Below are 21,988 nucleotides of genomic sequence, written 5' to 3'. Positions count from 1 at the left end.
AAAGAGCTTCTGCACAGCAAAAGAAACTACCATCAGAGTGAACAGGCAACCTACAGAATGGGAGAACATTTTTGCAATCTACTTATCTGACAAAGGGCTAATATCCAGAATCTACAAAGAACTTAAACAAATTTACAAGAAAAAAACAACCCCATCAAAAAGTGGGCAAAGGATATGAACAGAGACTTCTCAAAAGAAGACATTTATGCAGCCAATAGACACATGAAAAAATGCTCATCATCACTGGCCATCAGAGAAATGTAAATCAAAACCACAATGAGATACCATCTCACACCAGTTAGAATAGTGATCATTAAAAAGTCAGGAAACAACAGATGCTGGAGAGGATGTGAAGAAATGGGAACTTTTACACTGTTGGTGGGAGTGTAAACTAGTTCAACCATTGTGGAAGACAGTGTGGCGATTCCTCAAGGATCTAGAACTAGAAATACATTTGGCCCAGCGATCCCATTACTGGGTATATACCCAAAGGATTATAAATAATGCTACTATAAAGACACATGCACACATATGTTTATTGTAGCACCATTCACAATAGCAAAGAGTTGGAACCAACCCACGTGTCCATCAATGATAGACTGGATTAAGAAAATGTGGCACATATACACCATGGAATGCTGTGCAGCCATAAAACAGGATGAGTTCATGTCCTTTGCAGGGACATGGATAAAGTTAGAAACCATCATTCTGAGCAAACTATCACAAGGACAGGAAACCAAACACCGCATGTTCTTACTCATAGGTGGGAACTGAACAATGAGAACACTTGGACACAGGGCAGGGAAAGTCATACCCTGGGGCCTGTTGTGGGGTTGGGGGAGGGGGAGGGGGAGGGATAGCATTAGGAGAAATACCTAATGTAAATGATGAGTTAATGGGTGCAGCAAACCAACATGGCACATGTATACCTATGTAACAAACCTGCATGTTGTGCACATGTACCCTAGAACTTAAAGTATAATATAAAACATTTATTTAAAAAGTCAAAAAACAACAGAGTCTGGCGAGGTTGTAGGGAAAAAGGAACACTTTTACGCTATTGGTGGGAATGTAAATTAGTTCAACCATTGTGGAAGACAGCGTGGCAATTTCTCAAAGACCTAGAGGCAGAAATATCATTCGACCCAGCAATCCCATTACTGGATATATAAGCAAAGGAATATAAATCATTCTCTTATAAAGATGTATTCTCCCTTTTCAATCTCCAAGTTTTCTTCCTTCCATTATCACAAAATAACAGATTTTGTTTAGAAATAATACAGCATGCTTCTAGAATATATTCTTATCTTAAAATGCATAAAATTTCATGTCTTAGAATTCAGCTCAGCCAAATTAACATGTCAGCAGACTCGCACTAGATAAGGAGGGCTGGCATTCAAAAAGTAGCTGATCTCTGTTTTCCTGCAGCTCAGTCTGGTAGAAAAGACAAACCTATACTGACATAAATGCATTTTTAGTGTAGTAAACATGCAGCAATGGAGTTAAGGGAAAAAAATCTAACAATAACTCATTGCTTGGCTCCCCACTGAGCTTTCCTGCTCAAGATTCTTTATTATATGACAAGCTACGATAAGGAAATACAAAATGTAGAATAATGTGATTTGAGTTACAGTTATCTATTAATATTGTAAAACCTTAGAAAAATCACTTAATCTCTTGGGGCCTCACTTTCCTCATCTTTGAAACTAGGGTAATGACTATACATACAGTACTGAGCTCATAGGGGTGCAAGACTCAAATGAGATAATGTTCCTGAAAACCTTTAAATGTGCTATAATGCTAAAGTTATTTTCATTAACACCATTCGCATCAAAGTGTAAATCATTGTGAATTTCACAAGTCTCTTTGAATTTTACACTTAATCCATTTGCACCAGAAACCATCTTCAGTTTACCATTTTAAAAAGTCAACCTAATCTTAAATGAGTGGCATACAAATGATCTTGATTCACAGACATAATGGCTGCTGTTCTTCATCTGAAAGTCATAGTCATCCCCTGAAGTTAAGATCAGGATGTGATCCAGAGTGTCAAGTCCTCTGTAGCCTAAATATTGGGGGCTCTTCAGAATATGTTGTATTTACTCTTTCAGACCACATTAATTATTTTTATATTATTTGTTAATAATGTAATTATAATTACAAAACAATAGAAGTTCTCCCAACTTACCTCTAGTAAACGGACTCCTCTTACGCATAGCTATCTGTTAAAGGATGAAAGCTCACAGGTAATATTCCTGGGATGTTGACATTCTGTTTCTAAGAATCACTCATGCTTGTTCCTACCTCTTGCATCCAGAAGCGACATAAAAGTATTCTTCATTTTGGCTCAGCATATATAGCCACTGCACTCAGGGTACCTAACTCAGTATTGAATATACAGTAAGTCTGAGTCACCGCATTTTTTTTAATAAACTACTTTCAGGTAACTTTTGAAAATTTAAGACTTAAAATTGGCATCAGTTCCTTTGTCATTTTCAGGTACTTTGCTAGAGCTGGCTACATTTGCAATTTATCTTTTTTTTTTTTCTTTGCTTTGGACTCATCAGCCAATTTTCAAAGTAATTTGAATTCACTTTTTGTATAAGAGTCTTTGGGAAAACATTCTGTCAAGGGCCTTGGGACAATCCAGACAAATGATACCCCTGCATTCCTCTCATACTAATCAACCATTTATGAACCTGTCTCAAAGAATGCATTCCTGTGCCAGGCTGCCCTTTGCACAGCCCTGAAGCTGCTGCTATCCTTTCTGTCCCTGCTTCACGAGTTATCATTTTATTCTGTCTTGTTCCCCTGCCAAGCTGACATTCCTCCTGAGATTCTGTTCTCAGAGCAATTCTGCTCAAAATTTGGGATATCAGGAAGAATGAAATTACTAATCTTTTTTTGTCATCCTCCTTACTGTCATCCCAGATATTTGTATGTTTCTATTTTCCCACTTACAATTTAGATCACCTGTAAACATACATACAATGGGGTTTTGGCAAATTTGAGCTTGCCCTGTGGATTACCTTCTGGTTGCTGTCAGTGTTTTCCAAAACTCACACATAATGTGAAAGAAAAGAACAAAATTGGGCAGCAATCATTGTATGGTCCAGCCATGAAATAATGGGTTTTATAACTTCCTCTAAACTAAGCTAGAATAAGAAAAAATCATAAATAAGATTACAATTTGATTGATATCTCAGTATTAGTGATATGGTAGAAAAAAAATACCACACAGGAAGACAGAAGCTTTGGTTTTCCATTAGCTTTTTATATTTGCTGGAACATGAAATAATGAGGAGTTTGTTACAAAAAAAAATGAGAAAAGAAAACAAGGAGAATCCTTGCTAATCTTGTAAGAGGTATAGTCTCGATGTCAAAGGAGAGGAAAGATGATTTAGGGTCCAAAGTCATTTTACTAACAACATTAACCTGTCATTCTCTAGTTAGGCAGGCTCTTGCCAATATGATGATTCAGTTCCTCTCTGAGTCTCTACTGCTGGATATTGTTTAGTTTCTGCTTAGTCACGACGTCTGTACTTTGAACTTGAATGTACTGGCAGCCTCTAGATATTTATAGCCTCTCATGACGAATGCCATCTTAAAGTCTTTGATATCTGTCTTCTGCATCGTTTTCAACATCAGCCTTCACCCTTCACTATTAACTGGAACATATACATATGTATTTTGCATTGAAATTCTCCAAGGAAGAGAATTTGGTGTGTTAGTCACTATTGTTTAGCTTTGGCCAAGCTCTTATGCCAGACCATCTTGGGCTATTGCTAGCCAGGAGGTAGAGCATCATCAATTTCCCAACCTTAATTTGACCTAATCGGTTGCTGCTGCTGGGTCAAAATCATGTGGTAATTGGCTAGTGACCATGAGTTCATTGATTTGTCCCTTTTTTTAAGTTCCTACTCTGTTAGGTATTATTCTAGATGTTGAGGAAACAGCAATGAATACAACAGACCAAGAAGATAACAAGATTCTGGCAAGAATAAAAATTTACCCCAGATGCTATAAATTTAATGGTTTTGATGAAAGAGCTACTTATATATGGTAGAAAACATTTAGGAAATAAACAGGGGAAATTGAGAGACCCCAAGACCAGCAACAGTGAGAAGCTACTACCATGCCCAATGTTGAAGTGGCAAGCGGTACATGGTACAGAACCCAATAAGACTTTCAGATGTGGTGCAAGAGCTGCCTGGAAGTCATGAGGAATAAAAAAGACAAGAACACTGAGGGGAGATACATCCCAATGTCTCTCTCCTCTCTCATTCCATTCTCCAACCAGAACTTTCCATTGGCCAACCCAGAGAGAAATATGAGAGCAAGGAGACCAAGGTGATATAGGCTTTGGACTCTGGATATATAGTGCAGAGCTAAGAAGTGTAGAAAATGGATATGATGGCATTAACTGAAAAATCATTTCAGGGGGACCTTACCATCAAGTGGAGTAAACAGTTAAAAAAATTAAAGTAACAATATAAAAACAATACAATTTGGATGAATATAAGCATAGTAATGAACAAGGTGGGGAAAGGGGGATAGAAAGTGATTTTCGAGAAAAATTATCTTCGAATATTGGAAAAACAGACTGGGCACAGTGGCTTATGTCTGTAATCCCAACACTTTGGGAGACTGAGGCGAGAGGATTGCTTGAACCCAGGAGTTCAAGACCAGCCTGGGCAACACAGACAAACCTTGTCTCTACAAAAAAAAGTTTTTTTTAAATCAGCTGGATGTGGTGGCATGTACCTGTATTCCTAGCTACTCAGGAGGCTGAAGTGGGAGGATCACTCGAGCCTGGGAGGTCAAGGCTGCAGTGAGCTATGACCATGCCACTGTACTCCAGCCTAAGTGACAGCAAGAAACTCTATCTTTAAAAAAGAAATAAAAGAAAAAAATAGCACATGTGGACAAATTTTTGTCAATTTAATGGAGATGAAAGATTTGTGTTTCAGAATTTTATATTTTGGAGTATTTGATATGCAAAAAGAATGTATAAAATATATGCAAGTTATGAATATAAAAATAAAGCAAAAAACTAAGTATCAGTGCTACTCATCATCCTTTCCTCCTTCCTCACTCTTCATCAGTAGGACCCACCAGCCTGAGTTTTCATTTTTAAACACATCTTTACATTTCTTTCAATATATTTTCAGTTTTGCTTATTTTTGAAATTTATAAAATTTATATCTTATATTCTTGTGTTTTGCTTTTTTTACTTAATATTACTTTTTAATATTCACCCATGTTGATTCACATAGCTGTAGTTCATCTTCACTGCTGAATAGATGTTCCATTATATGAATATTCTATAATATATTCATCAATTTTTCTAAGAACATTGTGTTATTACCAGTTTGTTGCTAATATGATGCTGATACAATATTCCTGTACCTATCTTTAGATACAAGAGCAGGTATTTCTTTATAATATATAGCACATGCAGGAATAGAATTGCTCAGTTATGGGGTTCATGAATTTTCTTTTTTTTTCCCCTTTTTTGAGCCAGAGTTTTGCTCTTGTTGCCCAGACTGGAGTGCAATGGCACAATCTCAGCTCACCTCAACCTGTCTCCCAAGTTCAAGCAATTCTCCTGCCTCAGCCTCCCGAGTAGCTGCGATTATAGGCATGCGCCACCACGCCTGGCTAATTTTGTATTTTTGGTAGAGACGGGGTTTCTCCATGTTGGTCAGGCTGGTCTTGAATTCCTGACCTCAGATGATCCACCCACCTCGGCCTCCCAAAGTGCTGGGATTACAGGCGTGAGCCACCATGCCCGGTCATGCATTTTCAACCTTACAAAATACTGCCAACTTATTTTTAAAAGTATTATTATACCTTGTGTACACTCTCTCTGGCAACATTTAAGAGTTCCTTTGATTCCCATACTTGCCATCACTACGCATGGTAAGATTTTGTGTATCAGTAGAGCAAATGTGTAATAATAACTAATTGCACTTTTAAATTGCACTACCATAATGAAGTTTATTGTTGTTTTATGTAATTAATGTCCATTGTGTTTCCCCTTCTGTGAAATACCTGTTTATATACTTTGCTCAATTTTTTATTGGATTCTTATTTGAATTTTCTTTTTACTTCATAGGACTTCTTTATATATTCTAAATACTAATTCTTAATTTATTTCTCTGTTGCAAATATCTTAGTTTGGGGCTTTGTAGTTTTCTTGATGAAATCTTTTGAAAAATAGAGTTTTAATGTTGAATTTATCAATGTTTTATTTTTCAGCTGTGAGCTGTTTTCTTGCTTTCGCTATGCTGAGATTACAGATATTCTCTTGTATTGCCTTCTAAAACAGCAATAAGCAAACTGCAGCTCACATTTGTAAATACAGTGTATGGAAACACAGCCACATCCATTCTTTTACATAATATCTATGCCACCTTTGCATTCCAAGAATAGACCTGAGAGTTGTGACCATATGGCCCACAAATTCAAAAACTTTTACTATCTGATCAGTTAGGAATAAATGTGCTGATCTTGTTCTAAAAGATTATTAGATAGTCGATCTTTTCCTCGTGGATCTAGTGTGGCAATTGTTATGTATCAAGTTTTCATACATGTGTAGGTCTCTCTGTGGGCTCTCTTCTCTTCTATTGGTCTATGTGTCCATCTCTGTGTCATTCCAACACTGAGTTAACACAGCTTTATAGGAAATCTTGGCATCAGGTAAACCAAATTCTCACACTGTAATCTTCTTCAAGAGTAATTTCCCTTTACTTGGATATTCACTGTTCTATAAAATTTTAGCTTCAGACAGTTTCATGGGAAATACAACAGGTGTTTTGATTAATATATAGATCAGGTTAATCTACAGATCAGTGTTGTCATCTTTATTACTTTGATTACAAACCACGAAGATGTTATATGTTTATGTGTTCATTTACACACACACATACACATACACACACACACGGTCTTTAATGTCTTTTAATAAGGTTTAAATTTTTTCAATAGAGTTTGCACATCTTTGATTTATTCGTATATATGTTAATTGTGTAAGGCTGAATGTTATCTCTTTAATTGATTTTTAAACACTATTGTTACTTTTAGATATTCATCTTACATCCAAGAACCTTATAAACTTGCATTATTTCTAATAATTTGCCTGTATATCCTTTTGGGTTTACTATGTACAAAAGTAATGATAGTTTTGCTTTTTCCTTTTCAGTCATTTTAGATTAGATTTCCTTCTCAAATCCACAACTTACAATGTAAAGAACAATGATAAATAGAAGCAGTGATGGTGCTCAATTGTCTCATTCCTCATTTTAGTATTTCATTATTGAATATAAATGCTTACCATAGATTTTTGATAGATCCTTTTGTCAGGATCCTTACAAAGGATGCCTTCTATTCCAAAATTTCAGGATTTTTTTTATTATGAATGAATTTTATCAAATGTTTTGCTGTAAATATTAATCATTTTCCCCTTAATCTGTTAATATATTACCTATATTACCTAATGTTAAAATACATTTGCATGACTGGGATGCATATACAAATTAAAAGTGATACCTTATCTTTCTAAACGCGCTGTTGGATTTTATGTGGTAATGCTGCATTTATGATTCTGTGCATGTTATGGAGCTTGCCTATAATCATCCTTCTTGCATTGTCTTTATTTGGACTTCTTGTTACCATTTGTCTAGCTTTAGAAAATGTGGTGAAAGTGTGCCCTTCTTTTTACGAGGCTCTGGAATAATTTATATATTATTGCTGGTATGTATTCTTATTTGTTTTATAGATGTCACTCAGAAATCATCTTGACCTTGCATTTTCTTTTTGGGAAGATTTTTAATTATTAATTCCATTTATTTTATGGTTATAAATCTATTCAAGATTTCTATTTCTTCTTGAATCAGTTTTACATTTTCCTCCTAGGTTTGTCTATTCCACCTACAGTTTTAATTTTGAGTTTAAAGATTTTCAGTGTTCTCAATTATCTTTTAACTCTGTTTTGTCTCTAATGAGATCTCTTTTTTATATTTCATACTGTTTATCTAAGTCTTTTTTTTTTTTTGCACATCAATCATGTCAATGCTTGGATGATTTCATTTTTTCTTTCCAAAGAAGCAGTTTTTGCTTTTATTAATTCTAAGAGATGTTTCCTTTTTCATTGACTTATACTCCTGTCTGTATTATATGCTATCCTCTATTTTGAGTTTGTTCAATAGTTCTCTTTCAAACTTTTAACATTGATTATTCAAAGATTATTTTTAATTTCTAACAGTGTGGGATTTTTGAAAATTATTCTGTAATTACTGATTTCTTAATTAACTGTGTTGTGGTCAGAAATATAGTTTGTATAATTCTGATTTATTAAAATTTGTTGAGACTGACTTGCTCTATGGTGAAAAACCTCTATCTCTATCATACAGGTCCCCTGATATTTACTGATGCTTGATTTATGGTTTTAAAGATGATTTATTTCCAAAAATGTTCTTTGTGGTTTTGAAAACCATGTCTATTTTCCAACAGAAAAATATTTTGCATGTCTGCTAGATTATTTTTCTTTTGTATTATTCAAATCTTTCATATACTTGCATTGTTCAATTATCAATGACAGGGAGTGGTGTTAAAATCTCCCACTATGATCCTGGATATTTCTGTTTTTCCCTGTAATTTTGTCAATTTTTTGCTTCATATGCTTTTAATCTCTGCTATTATATTCTTAAGAAGTACTATATTCTCCCATTGGATTCCAAGTTACATTAATATATAATTATACTCTTTATCTCAAATGTTTCTGTCTTAAGGTCTTAAGGTCTATGTTGTCTTATACTGTCACATTAGAACAATATGAAATTGCTAGCTTTTTAGGTTAATAAGAGGCAAACTTATAGAGTTCATTACAATAGCCTTGTCAGTTTTCTCCTTTTTCATTGTGTGCTTTTGTATTAGGTATGTCTAAAAACAACCTATGCCAATTCATAGTGTTTCCTAATTATTTGGATTTCTTCTTATTGCTTTATTTTGTATTTTCTCTTTGTATCAATTTTTGTGATTTTTTTTCTCATTAAATTAGAAAGAAAAACTTTAGAGAAAATACATTTAACACAGTTTATTTGAGTAGCAGATGATTCATGCACGGGGTAGCACTCAGAACCAGAAGGGGTTCAGAGAGCTCAGCTGCAGTAGCATGGGCAGCAGGCTTTGACAGGCTGACATGGAAGGAAGGCAAAGAGAATCTATTTGATGGCTAAGAGTGGAAAATACCTAGGTAGAGGTTAGTCAGTGGCTTCTGATAGGTAAAGTCTCTAGTTTTGTCGTACTGCTTACATTGTGCATTGGTTTGCTTATGTAAAAATCTAAAATGCTGAGACTTTGTCAGTTTATTGACCCTCCAGTTAGAATTGTTTTGGCCGGGCACAGTGGCTCACGCCTGTAATCCCAACACCTTGGGAGGCCGAGGTGGGTGGATCACAAGGTCAGGAGATCAAGACCATCCTGGCCAACATGGTGAAACCTGGTCTCTACTAAAAATATAAAAATTAGCTGGGTATGGCAGCACATTCCTGTAATCCTAGGTACTCAGAAGGCAGAGGCAGGAGAATAACTTGAACCTGAAAGGCAGAGATTGCAGTGAGCCGAGATCACACCACTGCACTCCAGCCTGGCAACAGAGACAGACTCAGTCTATTAAAAAAGAAAGAAAGAAAGAAAGAAAGAATTGTTCTATAATTGCCTTGTTCTAGATTGATTGGGGTCTTTCCCCCAGTTTTCTTTTTATTTTTTTATAATTTTGGAATATAAACATTCAGTTTTTCTTTGTGATTATCCTTGAAATTTTAATATGCATACTTAGCAAAGTCTAACTGTGATCAGTATACTTACCCGCAGCCCAAGAACAAAAGAACCTTCTAAGGTAATCCCATTCATTCCCTCACTGTTCGCTGCTATTGTTTCCCAAACATTTAGCTCTTTGTTGTGTTGTTTCTATTCTACAAGTTGGGCATTATTATTATTATTGATTTATGTATACTTTATAAATTTCTCCTTCTAGAATACTGATTAGATACCTATTTGCCATTATTTCAATTTCTATGTTTATCAACCCCTCTTATTTTCCAACTTTGGCCTCTGCCTTCTGCATTCCATAAAAATTTTCCAGATCTATATTACAATTAATGAATTCTCCATTTAGATGCTTCTATTACACTATGCAACACTTTAGTTAAGTTTTACATTCATTTGTTATGGTTTTCAATTTTAAAATTTCTAGAGGTGAATGCTTTCTTAGTCATGCAGCTTAATCCTTGTAGCCCCAAAATTGGAGTTTCTCCTCCCAGTCTAATAGTGATTTCTACTCAATGTTTATGCTGTGGCCCAGAATGCAATAGGCTCAATACTTCCTACTGCTTTCATTTCTGTTTATTTACCCCACCAAAATACTGGTGTGTAGTCTAACAGATAGTCTGTATTTATTTGTTTAAAAGCAACCTTGAATTATAATTATAGATAATATCAACATGATAAGCAAAGGAGATAAAAAATTTAGCCTAACAGCTATTAAGGATAGCTACAAGTTTATTGTGCTAAGAAACAGTATGATATTGATGCAAAAAGCAACAAAACTGACCTACAGACCAGGATTTCTGTGAGACAGATTTGTATCTCAGAATTTAATATGTAATAAAGATGGCACGCAAATCAGATGGTTCCGTAAATTATGATAGCAAAATTGCTCATTATGGAGAAAAATTCACACCTATTACCACATAAAAGGATGGAATTCAGATATATTAAAGAAATAAATCAAGGAAAACTATAAAGATGGAAGGTAATGTGCCCTAGAGTAAGGGAAGAACTTGTTAAAACTCCAAAAACATCAATTAATTGATTTAATCACATCAAAATAAAGAATTTATATGAATAAAGTTAAGAGAATGATTTCACAGAGAAACAGTTTCTGTATCTAAAACCACAAGAAAAATATTACACAGAATATACATATGAGAAGAAACTCATTTTTTAAAAAGAGGCACAAGAATCTCAAATTTTAAAAATAGGGTAAGGATGTTATAAACTTGATTTCAACCAAAACTTTTTTCTCTTATTTTTTTGTATCCTTTTCTCCACACATTGCTTGCCAGAATTCATTGCCTCAAGGAAGGAATGCAGCAGAAAAGCAGAGAAAAATACTAGGTTGGTGTCAAAAGCACAACTATGAAATACGTAACTTTTAGGGCATAAAACATTATATTTGGAAAACCAGATGAAACTCCAGGCTTCCTTGTCCTCAAACTACACAAGGGCGGCGGACCTGCAAGGAACAAGGAAAGTCACAGCAGAAAGAGTGCTTATGTGATGTCAGGCTCCTGAGTTGGGTGTTCTGTTAGAAAGTCCACAGAGAATTAGGAATTCAAGACCAGACCAAACTGGGCCCCTATCCCCAAGGGACAGTCTGGAGCCAGCAAAATCCCAGTATTCCTGTCCCTCAGCCTGGCTCCCTAGAACAGCACTACAGACAGGCCTAAGGCTACTTACCAGTGTACCTTGTAGCCCTACCAGGAACAGGAGGTTCCCTTATGCCTGAGAGAAGAGTAGAGGCAGCTACTCCGAGAGCCCTCAGTCGGATCAAGGTAAAGGCACCAGGGGCTCATGGTCACAGTAGGAATGGGATGCTGTAGATGCATCTGTGTGGATGCAGAATGATTTCAAGGACCGGCCTCCCTCTTTCCCTAAGTCCTTGCCTTCCATTATAGACAAACCCAGAGAAAGGGAGGGGAGCCCCACTAGACTAGCCGTTCTCAACAGGGAACCATTTTGCCTCTCAGCAGATATTTGGCAATCTCTGAAGATGTGTCTGGTTGTTACAGCTGGGAGGTGCTCCTGGTATCTGGCAGACATGGGTCAGGGATGCTCCTAAATATTCTATAATACACAGTTTCCGAAAGAATTACCCAGCCCCAAATCTCAATAGTGTCAAGGCTGAGAAACTCTGCCTAAACTGAGATTAGGTTTTAATCACATGGCAAAATAAAGATTTATAACAAAAATTATGTTCATTTATTTAAAAGTAAAGAAAATTGCATGGAATTTTTACTAGTTCATGGAATAAAATATGCATCTACTTTTTTATGCAAAGGAATGTATAATTTCTCTAGTAAAAATAATCAACACTCATCATTTCTGGATTTAATGAAGAGGTTTTTGGGGCAAGAAAAGCTTAAGTAACTTTAAAGGAAGACAAAGTACTGTACCTGGCACATAAGAAGGAAAGATAAATGGAAGGAGGAAGGCAGGTGCCAGAAGCTTACAATAATATCCTAAGCCAAGGAGAGGAGGAAAGCAGGGGAGAGGGAAGTTTTATGCAGCTGAGTCATCCATGGAACATCGTTCAGAGAAGAAGTTGTTTCTAACCAACAACAAGGGTGCCATGAGCATTTTCAGAGAGGTGAGATGGGCTCTCTTCCAAACCATACACTTAAAGTTTACTAAGAATATGGTATGAGAACCCCAACCAACGAACTGGCTAGGTCGAATATCAACAAAGGAAAAAATGGGAAATGTTTTCAAAACTAGCATAAATGAAAGCAAAGGTCAAAATCAATGAAGAGAACGCAGAAAGGAGGAAGGAAAGGAGAAAAAGATCTAGAAACAATTACTATGGATAATAAGCAAATCAGTCTTATGTTAATGACATGCCCAAGTGTTCCATTTTTATGCAAAAGGAAATAACTGTGAAGTATTACCAACATAAACACTAATTAAAAGAGATTAAATGTCTTGGGATGAAATGTCATAACATAACACACTGTCAGTTTGCGGTGTTCTCAAAATGTTAATGACCTCTAACTTCAGCTGTTTCCATTACCCAGGATCTCAAGGGAAAGAAACCTCAGCTGCAGGACTCCCAGGGGCGGGGAGCTCAGAGCTTTGTCCCATCTCCTCGCTGTTAGTAGATAAAGTTTCATTGAAAACAAGTCGATGACATTTGCCCATAATTCAGAAGGGACCATGTTTTCTAAAAAGGATTTTTCTCTTCCCAGAAAGTACTTGAGTTTATCTTACCATTTCAATAATATTCCAGACCTGATTCAGTCAGTCTCAAATACCCTTTGGAATAATAGTCTTCTATTCTCTAGCAGTGACATTTCTCCAGCAACAGTGGCATCTGCAGAAAATTTAGGAAGTGAGAGTTCATCATTTTATAAATTCATTCTGGAAAAAAGTGTGAGTCAGGTCGAATTCGTAACCATTTTATCAGGACGGATTTCAGAATTTTTCCTGAACTGTGAATTTAGAGTATATTCTGAGTGGTCACACCTCCTCATTTACTTTAATAAAAATCATTTGTACTTCTGATCGCCACAATTATTTTTACCTCCCAGCCAAATAAATTAGGCAAGCACCCTGTGGTCATTTCACAGATTAGTCATCCTCTCCTATCTATTCTACTGACCCAGTTTCTCTCACACAGCCACGACATGTGCCGTCCTATCTAACCAGCAACACTTTTGAACATATGAACCTCTATGTGTATGTATCTGTTGTCCAGTAATGTATGTGTCTTTGTACATCTACAGTGCATAAGTATGTACACATTTATGCTTGGTACAATTTTGCCTGCTTTTATTTGACAAATGCTTATTGAGATTTTATTAAACACAGCCCTCAAATAAGTTCCTCATTGCAGGAAATTTCTAACATTTGGGGATGCAAGGCTGGAGACAAGGGCAATAATAGGAAAAGCAATGAGGCAGTATAGATAAGTGTCACGTTTATGGTCCAATTAAAATCCTCAGTAATTGGCCGGGCACGGTGGCTCACACCTGTAATCCCAGCACTTTGGGAGGCTGAGGCAGGCGGATCACAAAGTCAGGAGATCAAGACCATCCTGGCTAACACAGTGAATCACCGTCTCTAGTAAAAATACCGAAAAAAAATAAAAAAAAAAAACTTTAGATGGGCGCGGTGGCGGGTGCCTGTAATCCCAGCTACTCCACTTGGGAGGCTGAGGCAGGAGAATGGCGTGAACCCGGGAGGTGGAGCTTGCAGTGAGCCGAGATCAGGCCACTGCACTCCAGCCTGGTGACAGAGCAAGACTCCATCTCAAAAAAAAAAAAAAAAACAAAAGTCCTGAGTAATTAACAAGAAAAGGAGTCCCTTAGCTGGAAACATCCAGGAAATCTTCAGGACAGTGGGTTACACACCATGAACCTTGAACATTTTTACAGAATGTTGATTGAGATGCACAGAATAAGACATTCTGCCTGTTCTGTTAAAGTTACCATTAACCACATGTGACTATTTAACTTGAGCTGAAATAAAAGTAAAAATTCAGTCATATTATTGAGCCCATTTCAAGTGCTCAGTAGCCACATGTAGCTAATGGCTACCAAATTGCACAGTGTAGAACGTTTTCATCATTGCAAAAAAACAAAAAACAAAAAAAATTCTGTTGGAGTGCTCTGTTCTAACTTGAAAAAAAATGTAAAATTATCCATAGGAAACTACAGGTGTTTTACAGATACTTGGACACCAGTAAGCATGCCACATTTGCTGGAGCACAAGGCATAAATAAAATAGTAGTGGAATGAGATTGGAAAGGGAAGTTGAAATCAAATTTCAGTGGTCCTGAATGCATTCATTCAAAGTCAGAGGTTTGTTTAGACCAGAGGACTGAGATTTAGAAGGATTAATCTTTGGTTGTGTGTAAAATAATGACCTGAAAAGCAACCAGACAATGGGTGTTCAGCAATTACTGCACATTAGAATCATCTGGGGAACTTTTAAAGACCTGATTGCCCGGGCCATACCCTAGATAAATTAAATCAAAATCACTGGGGGTCAACTTGTATGTTAGTAATTTTTAAATCTCCCCAGGTAATTCCAATATGCAAAAGTATTTAGAGACATTTGTTGTTTTTATGTGCACAGCATCCCTTTTCCCACTTCTGTCAAGAATAGCCTCTTTCTCCTGATGAGTTTTCCCTTTTTCTATCAGATCTTCGTGAACTTTCCAGTCATAATAAGCTGATGCCCTGGTCACAAGACACAGCCTTGGAACCAAATCCTGGCAAATCATAATACCCCAGTTATGCTGGCTATGAGACCACATACCAGGTTTAGACTACAATCCAAATTAGGCAAGTAAGAGCCTGAGATTTTGCATGCATTTTTCTGGTTGAAAAGACTATTTCATCTAGGAGGTCACTAAACTAAGATGATGTTAGCCTTAATACTGCTGTGATACACTCTTCTCTCTGCCTCATGGCCACCAACATGCCATTGAATGATAGAAAGTCATCAACACAAGAAAATTACAAAATTCACAGACACAAGCACAGCTAAAACATTTTGTGGTAGGATGTCAGTGAAGAGACAGAAAGAAGACCTCATGACATTCCTTGGGCTCTTGGCTAAGTACCTGAGGGCAGCTCTATCTCTGGATTTCCCAGTTGCCTGAGCCAAGAAATTACCTAACTATTCTTTCTGCTGTTGCTTAAATTTGTTTGAGATATGTTTTAGTCCCTTTAATAGTAAAATATGTACATAGAGAGATGTAGAATGTAGCTTTGCCAAACATGTTTGACCATAGATCCCTCTTAGAATATCTATTAACAGTTTATAAAACACTCATCTTTTTTCAAAAGTGCTACAAAGAATTGCTGAAACATGAGCACCCTGAGTATGACAACCATGGCAAGACTCACTTGTAAACCTAGAGTGAAAGATAATTGACTTAAGCTAATAGAAGCAAAGAACAACAAAGAGAATATGTGGGAGCACAGGAGTGCCTGAAAGGTGGATCAGAAAGAGAAATGAGTCTGAAGGAAGGAACCAGGGAAGGGTAGTACAAGGAGTTCCACCATCTCCATCATTACCACATCTCCATCATCTCCACATTACCTTAGCGCCTTGTATACAAACATGAACTTAATCTATGTTGACTATACAGTTCAACCTTCAGAGTTATGCAAATAGCCTCATTCTTGTGCCAGAAGGAGGAGGTCTGTCTTAAGTGAAGACCAATAGTAACCTAGACCACTGTACTGTAGGGTAGAGGTTTAAAGTGAAGAAAGAAAATAGTCAAAGTTCATGTATCCATGTAGTTCATTCTCTTGACTTTTCAGACTTTGGATTACTTTTTCCTTGGTAATCCCATGGAGCATATTTATTAAGATGAACTCAGGGCCATGTCTAATTCAAAGGGGCATCTTCCCACGTGACAGGCCTCACACAGCCCTGGCTAAGTCATTTGGACCTTCTGACTAAACCAAATTATGTATCTAAGAATAAGGAACCCTAAAGAGCAACTCTTACTAAAAAAACTTAGCAAGATAGACAAAAAAATAAAAATTCCAAAAGCAAATGCACACTCCAGTCCAATTCACTACTCCAACTATTCCTTTTATATAACTCTCTTTTGAATCTGTTTGAAGAGTTGATCAGGCTTGGGGATTACATCTAGTTCTTGATCTCTTCTCACCTTGAAAGCACAAACAACAACCTACTCAGCTCTTTGGCCCAGCCATCCCCAGATGTGAATTAATGGGGCTTACTGTGTTTGGTGTTAATGATTTTATGTAATGACTAGAGGCCAGTGAAGCAGAGAAAATATTAGAAGAAGTAATCATAACTGGCTGGTTGAAAAAACTGGGTGGGGATCAGATCTACCCACAGGAGGGGAAATAAGTCTTTTAACAGGAAGAAAATAGCTGGTAACATAGGCATTCTTTGCACCCAGCAATCCTTCCACTGCTGATATTTCCTGTCACTTTTAATTGAAGATTCAACCTTTACCTTACACTACCTCAGGCATTTTATGTAACTTAACTCAAGCAATTTTCAGATGCCAGTCTCTATAGGATGTGTTCTGTGTTTTAAAGAAATTTTACAATATATTCCTATTTATAGATTTTTAAATGTAGGATTCTATGACAAATGATGAAGAAAAATCTCTTCCCTGGTAGGAGGTTGCTTGAGATGGCCTTTGTAAGACCTCTTCCAGTTCTGATAGTAAATGACAATATTTAAATGTTCAAAGATATGCACATTGTGTGAATGCCAAAAAAAAAAAAAAAAATAGAGGATGGAGGATGAAGAGAATGTAAGGGGTTTTGCTATTTTGTTTCTATAATCAAAAAAGTTTTCTGCAGCCTCCCTTTAAGTTTGTTGTATAAACACATTTGTGAATAGAAAATTTAAGAGCCCTTTAACATTTGAGAAATTCGGCTGTTTCAACAGTCACCACATCAAGCACACAATGACACTTTGTTTTCACCGAACCTCATAGAATTGGATTACCCAGCAATGATGAGATGAAGGTGTATGTTGTAAACAGTAACAGGCTACTTGATAATAAGAATCTTACATGTTATCCCAAGTCAGGGGGGTTTAGTCAAAGTCAAAGGGATTTGGATGCCATACTGGTAAAACAAATCTTTCCCATGTAGTCTGTCAATCCATTCATTTAAAAAACAAAAACAAACAAACAAAAAAACAGGGTTTGAAAAAGTATCCTGTCATAACCCTGTGGATTTCAAACTGTCTTTTTCAAGTAGAAGATGTCCAAAATATGGAAACTAGATTTTAAAAAGCCTACAGGTGGTAAAAGAAAATGAGAGTCCTTTGAGTTCTCTCTCTAGCTCCTCCATAATCTCAGAGGTTCCAGTATGCAAGGTGTGAAAACCATGATACGAAATTCTTTCCTCATTAATTGTCAAGTATGGCACCCCTTGAAGTTTTGCAACATATCAGCCCTGATTGAATGGTCTGAGAAAGCAATTGATTAAAGAACTAGGAATCTTTTGTATCTTCTAGAGTTTCCTTTAAAAATGTAAATGTTCTTGGGAAGAGAAACATCTTAAGCAATTATGAGAGATTATTTTGTGAGTTCAATTTTGCAGCATGGAAGCTTGGCTGATAACAAAGCTTTATAGAATGGGGTACAGATAATGGAAGTTAAACAAACTAAAGCAGATGTAACCAAGGAAAAACTTCTTTACTTCCTGAGGTTACACAGTGTCCACCTAACAAGGTATCAACAGCCTTTTTATAGATAACCATAAAGATAAGTGTTTTTTTCTTTCCAGCTTTTATTTTAGGTTCAAGGGTACAGGTGCAGGTTTATTACATGGGTAAATTGCATGTTGTGGGGGTTTGGTGTCCAGATTATTCTGTCACCCAGGTGACATAGTACCCAATAAGTAGTACCCAATAAGTACTTTTTCTATATTCACCCTCCCCTTACCATCTACCTTCAAGTAGGCCCCAGTGTCTATTGTTCCTTTGTGTCCACGTGGACTCAATGTTTAGCTCCCACTGATAAGCAAGAACATATGTGTGCATGTCTTTATGGTAGAAAAATTTATATTCCTTTGGGTATATACTCAGCAATGGGGTTGCTGAGTCAAATGGTAGCTCTGTTTTAAGTTATTTGAGAAATCTCCAAACTATTTTCTACCATGGCTGAACTTATTTACCTTCCCACCAGCAGTGTAAAATATTACTTTTCTCCACAGCCTTACCAGCATCTGTTGTTTTTTTACTTTTTAATAACACCTAGAGGAATGAGAAAAGAGCAAGCCAATCTCAAAGCTAGCAGAAGAAAATAAATAACCAAAATCAGAGCTGAATTGGATGAAATTGAGATTAAAAAAAAAAAACTATACAAAAGATCAATGAAACTAAAAGTTGGTTCTTGGGGAGAATAAGATTAATAGACTGCCAGCTAGATTAATAAAGAAAATAAGAGAGAAGATCTGAAGAAACACAATCAGAAATGACAAAGGGGACATTACCACTGACCTCACAGAAATACAAAAAACCCTCAGAGACAATTACAAGAACCTCCATACACACATACTAGAAACCTAGAAGAAATGGATAAATTCCTGGAAATATACAACCTCCCAAGATTGAACCAGGAAGAACCTGAAACCCTGAACAGACTAATAACGGGTTCCATAATTTAATCAGTAACAAAAACCCTACCAACCAGCAAAAGCCCTGGACCAGATGGACTCATGGCCAAATTCGACCAGACATATGAAGAAGAGCTGGTACCAATCCTTTTGAAACAATTCCCTTCAAAAAAACTCGAGGAAGAGGGACTCATCTCTAAATTATTCTATGAGAACAGCATCATTCTGATACTAAAACTTGGCAGAGACACAACAAAAAGATATCAATAGTTTTTAAATAATTATTAAATGGTGAACATTTGAAATATCCTGTGCACCAGATACTCTTCCAAGTCTTACTTTATGTATTAATTTATTTTGTGTGTTTCTTTATTCTTTTATGTATTAACTTATTAATACAGTCTTTATAACAGCTATGTGATGAAAGTTCTATTTTATACTCATATTACAAATGAGGAAACTGAGGCATACGGGAGTGAAGGTCACATAGCTAAAAAGAAACAGAGCCAAGATTCAAATCTAGCTCTAGTTCTAAGGCCTGTGATAACCCCATACAATGTTCCATCTTCCGTGGGCACAGACAATTATTTCATATCTCCCCCAGCCCTCCCAAAGAATAGCCCCTTCTGAACATTAACTCTGTCACTTCAGTGATCCTCTCCAGGGTTGTTGATTGCTCCAGAGGAAATTAAAATGTTGTATTTTAGAGAACTATGTGCATATTGAGATGAGAGTTTTCCTCCAGTTTTACAGCCTAAGCTCTAGCCAGCTAAATACTTACTTTTCTTAATTGAAGCAGCCTGGTGTTTTTAGGTCTGTCATGTACTACAGCCAGGGTGTGCCACAACATTCCAGGAAAATGACACGCACATAAACGTTGATGTTACTATCATCTTCTGGGGCTGAAGTATAACAAGTGGTGATCCTGAGAGTTTGGCCTTTACCTAGATCATTAAAGCAAAATACTTTATTTTGTGTCTGCTCTGTATCTTTTATAGAGGTGCCCAAATCAGCCACTGTGTAACCTGTCCCCTCTGACTCTCGGGAGTGTCTTCTAGAGCCCGGTACACTTTGCATCCTACGAATAGGGGCTCTGCCTGGAAAAAGCTATAGAACCCCATGGAAGTGATCTAGAAAGGGTCACACGAAAATCCTCCTTTACATAAAGAGAATACTAAGGTCTAGAGAGGTAGATTCATTTACCCAATATCACAGAGGTATTAGTGGAAAATCCAGAATTTGCATCTAAACACAATGACACTGGGGTTTAGGTTTATTTATTTATTTATGGCTATAAGTTAATAAACTTAGAAAGTGAATACAAAAACTATGTGATAGGAACTGCCACATCTGGCCACGTTAAAGTAATAGGGACTAGGTTTATCCATCTTCATGAAATAACCAAGAAGTTGGAATAAGACAATGATTTTTAGACGTTAGAAAAGTCAACAGAGGACTATGAAGTAAATACTTCCGTAGCCTCACTTATAACCTCAGAAAAATTTCCAAATCATGGAGGGAAACCCAAAAAGAACCTGGCAGTCTTGTAGAATTGAAAGGGTAGAATCTGGAATTAAGGGAGGCCAGAGAAGTTAGCTTTTGTAGGGCAAAATACAAAAAAAAAAAAAAAAAAAGAAACTGCAAAGAAAACACTAGAGATATACAGAGGGGGCCTGTCACATCTTTAGCTAAGTACTGATCAGCACACATATTTGAGAAAAGGAACCAGAAAAAGAATCACTAGAATGGAGTAGAGAAAACAATCCCTGAAACTCATACAGGCCTAGGAACACTGTGAGTTCCCACTAGCCAGAATGGAAAGATCTCCTAGTACAGGGGACACTAGATGCATTCGTCAGAATGATATTGCCTCAGTAGTGGGGTCAAATTAATCCAAGAAGAAAACCTGCTCTGAATCCACCATAACAAACCTTAAAGGCAAGCTTGAAATGATCTGATTGCAAGTAAACATAACTCAATCCCAAAACAAAGTCCAACATTATTTAAAGAGATACAGTGAAACTCATCACCTAATAATGTAAAACACACAAGGTTTAGCATCTAATAAAAAATTGTCAGTCATTCAAACTAGTTGAAAGATACCACCCATAATAGGAGAAAATCAATCAATAAAAAGAGACCCAGAAAGAAGACATATGATAGAATTAACAGATAAGAATATTAGAGTGACTACTAAAAATATAAGCCATATATTCAAGAATGTACAAGAAACTATACATTACGAGGGAAGAAATGGAAGAGTTATTTTGAAAAGACTCAAACCAAATTTCTAAAGACATTTTAAAAACACCTAAACTAAAAAGAAATACATTGAATGAATTTGGCAATATATTAGAGACTGCTGAAGAAAAGATAAGGGAATGTGAAGATTTAGTAAGAGGAACTACACAAAATGTAACATAGATTTTTTTCAATGGAAAAATAAATAGAGCTTCAGTGAATGTGGAGCAATATCTAACAGTCTGACATATGTGAACTTAGATTTATTTCCAAAAAGAAAATGGATATGGTAAGGGAGAAAAGTAATTGAGGAACCAATGATCCATCTTTTCCAAACTTGATGAAAAGTAAAACCTACAGATCCAAAAATTTAATGAGTCTCAAGTAAAAAAGCATAAAAGGAACAGGAAGAAAACCATATAGTGGCACATTATAACCAATTTTTTAAAACACTGAAAGTTTTAAAAGTAGCCAGGGGACAAAAAGACATATTATACAGAAAAACATATACAGGGAACTTCTTATCAAAAACTATACATGCCAGAAGAAAACAGAGGACATAGTTACTCTAATGAAAGAAAAAATGCCCACATAGAATTTTACGCTCAGCAAAAAATGTTTCAAAAGTGAAATTGAAATAAGGACCTTTTCAGACAAACAAAATCAGAGAGAATTCATCTCTAACAGAATGACACTTCAAGAAATGTTAAAGGAAATTCTTCAAACAACAGGAAATGATAGCACATGAAAATTTAAATCTACCCAAAGGAATAAATAACAGTGAAAATGGTAAATGTATAGGTGAATGTAAAAAATCACTTTTTTCTCAATTTTATTAA

At 36.2% G+C, this 21,988-nt stretch overlaps 1 long non-coding RNA gene across 1 annotated transcript in view; it reads right to left on the bottom strand.

Annotated features, from left to right (window-relative positions):
- LOC105535376 overlaps positions 1 to 13,183 on the bottom strand; it is a 149,814-nt gene extending 136,631 nt beyond the window's left edge. Inside the window, exon 1 of the long non-coding RNA XR_001005420.1 lies at positions 13,051 to 13,183. This is a non-coding gene — a long non-coding RNA (uncharacterized LOC105535376). The remainder of the gene's footprint in view (positions 1 to 13,050) is intronic.
- Positions 13,184 to 21,988: the final 8,805 nt, after the last annotated feature.

This window comes from Mandrillus leucophaeus, unplaced genomic scaffold (assembly GCF_000951045.1).
Source record: "Mandrillus leucophaeus isolate KB7577 unplaced genomic scaffold, Mleu.le_1.0 Scaffold1451, whole genome shotgun sequence".
NCBI lineage: Eukaryota > Metazoa > Chordata > Mammalia > Primates > Cercopithecidae > Mandrillus > Mandrillus leucophaeus.
Note: the sequence above shows the minus strand (reverse complement) of the source record. Positions and strands in the feature narration are given on the sequence as shown.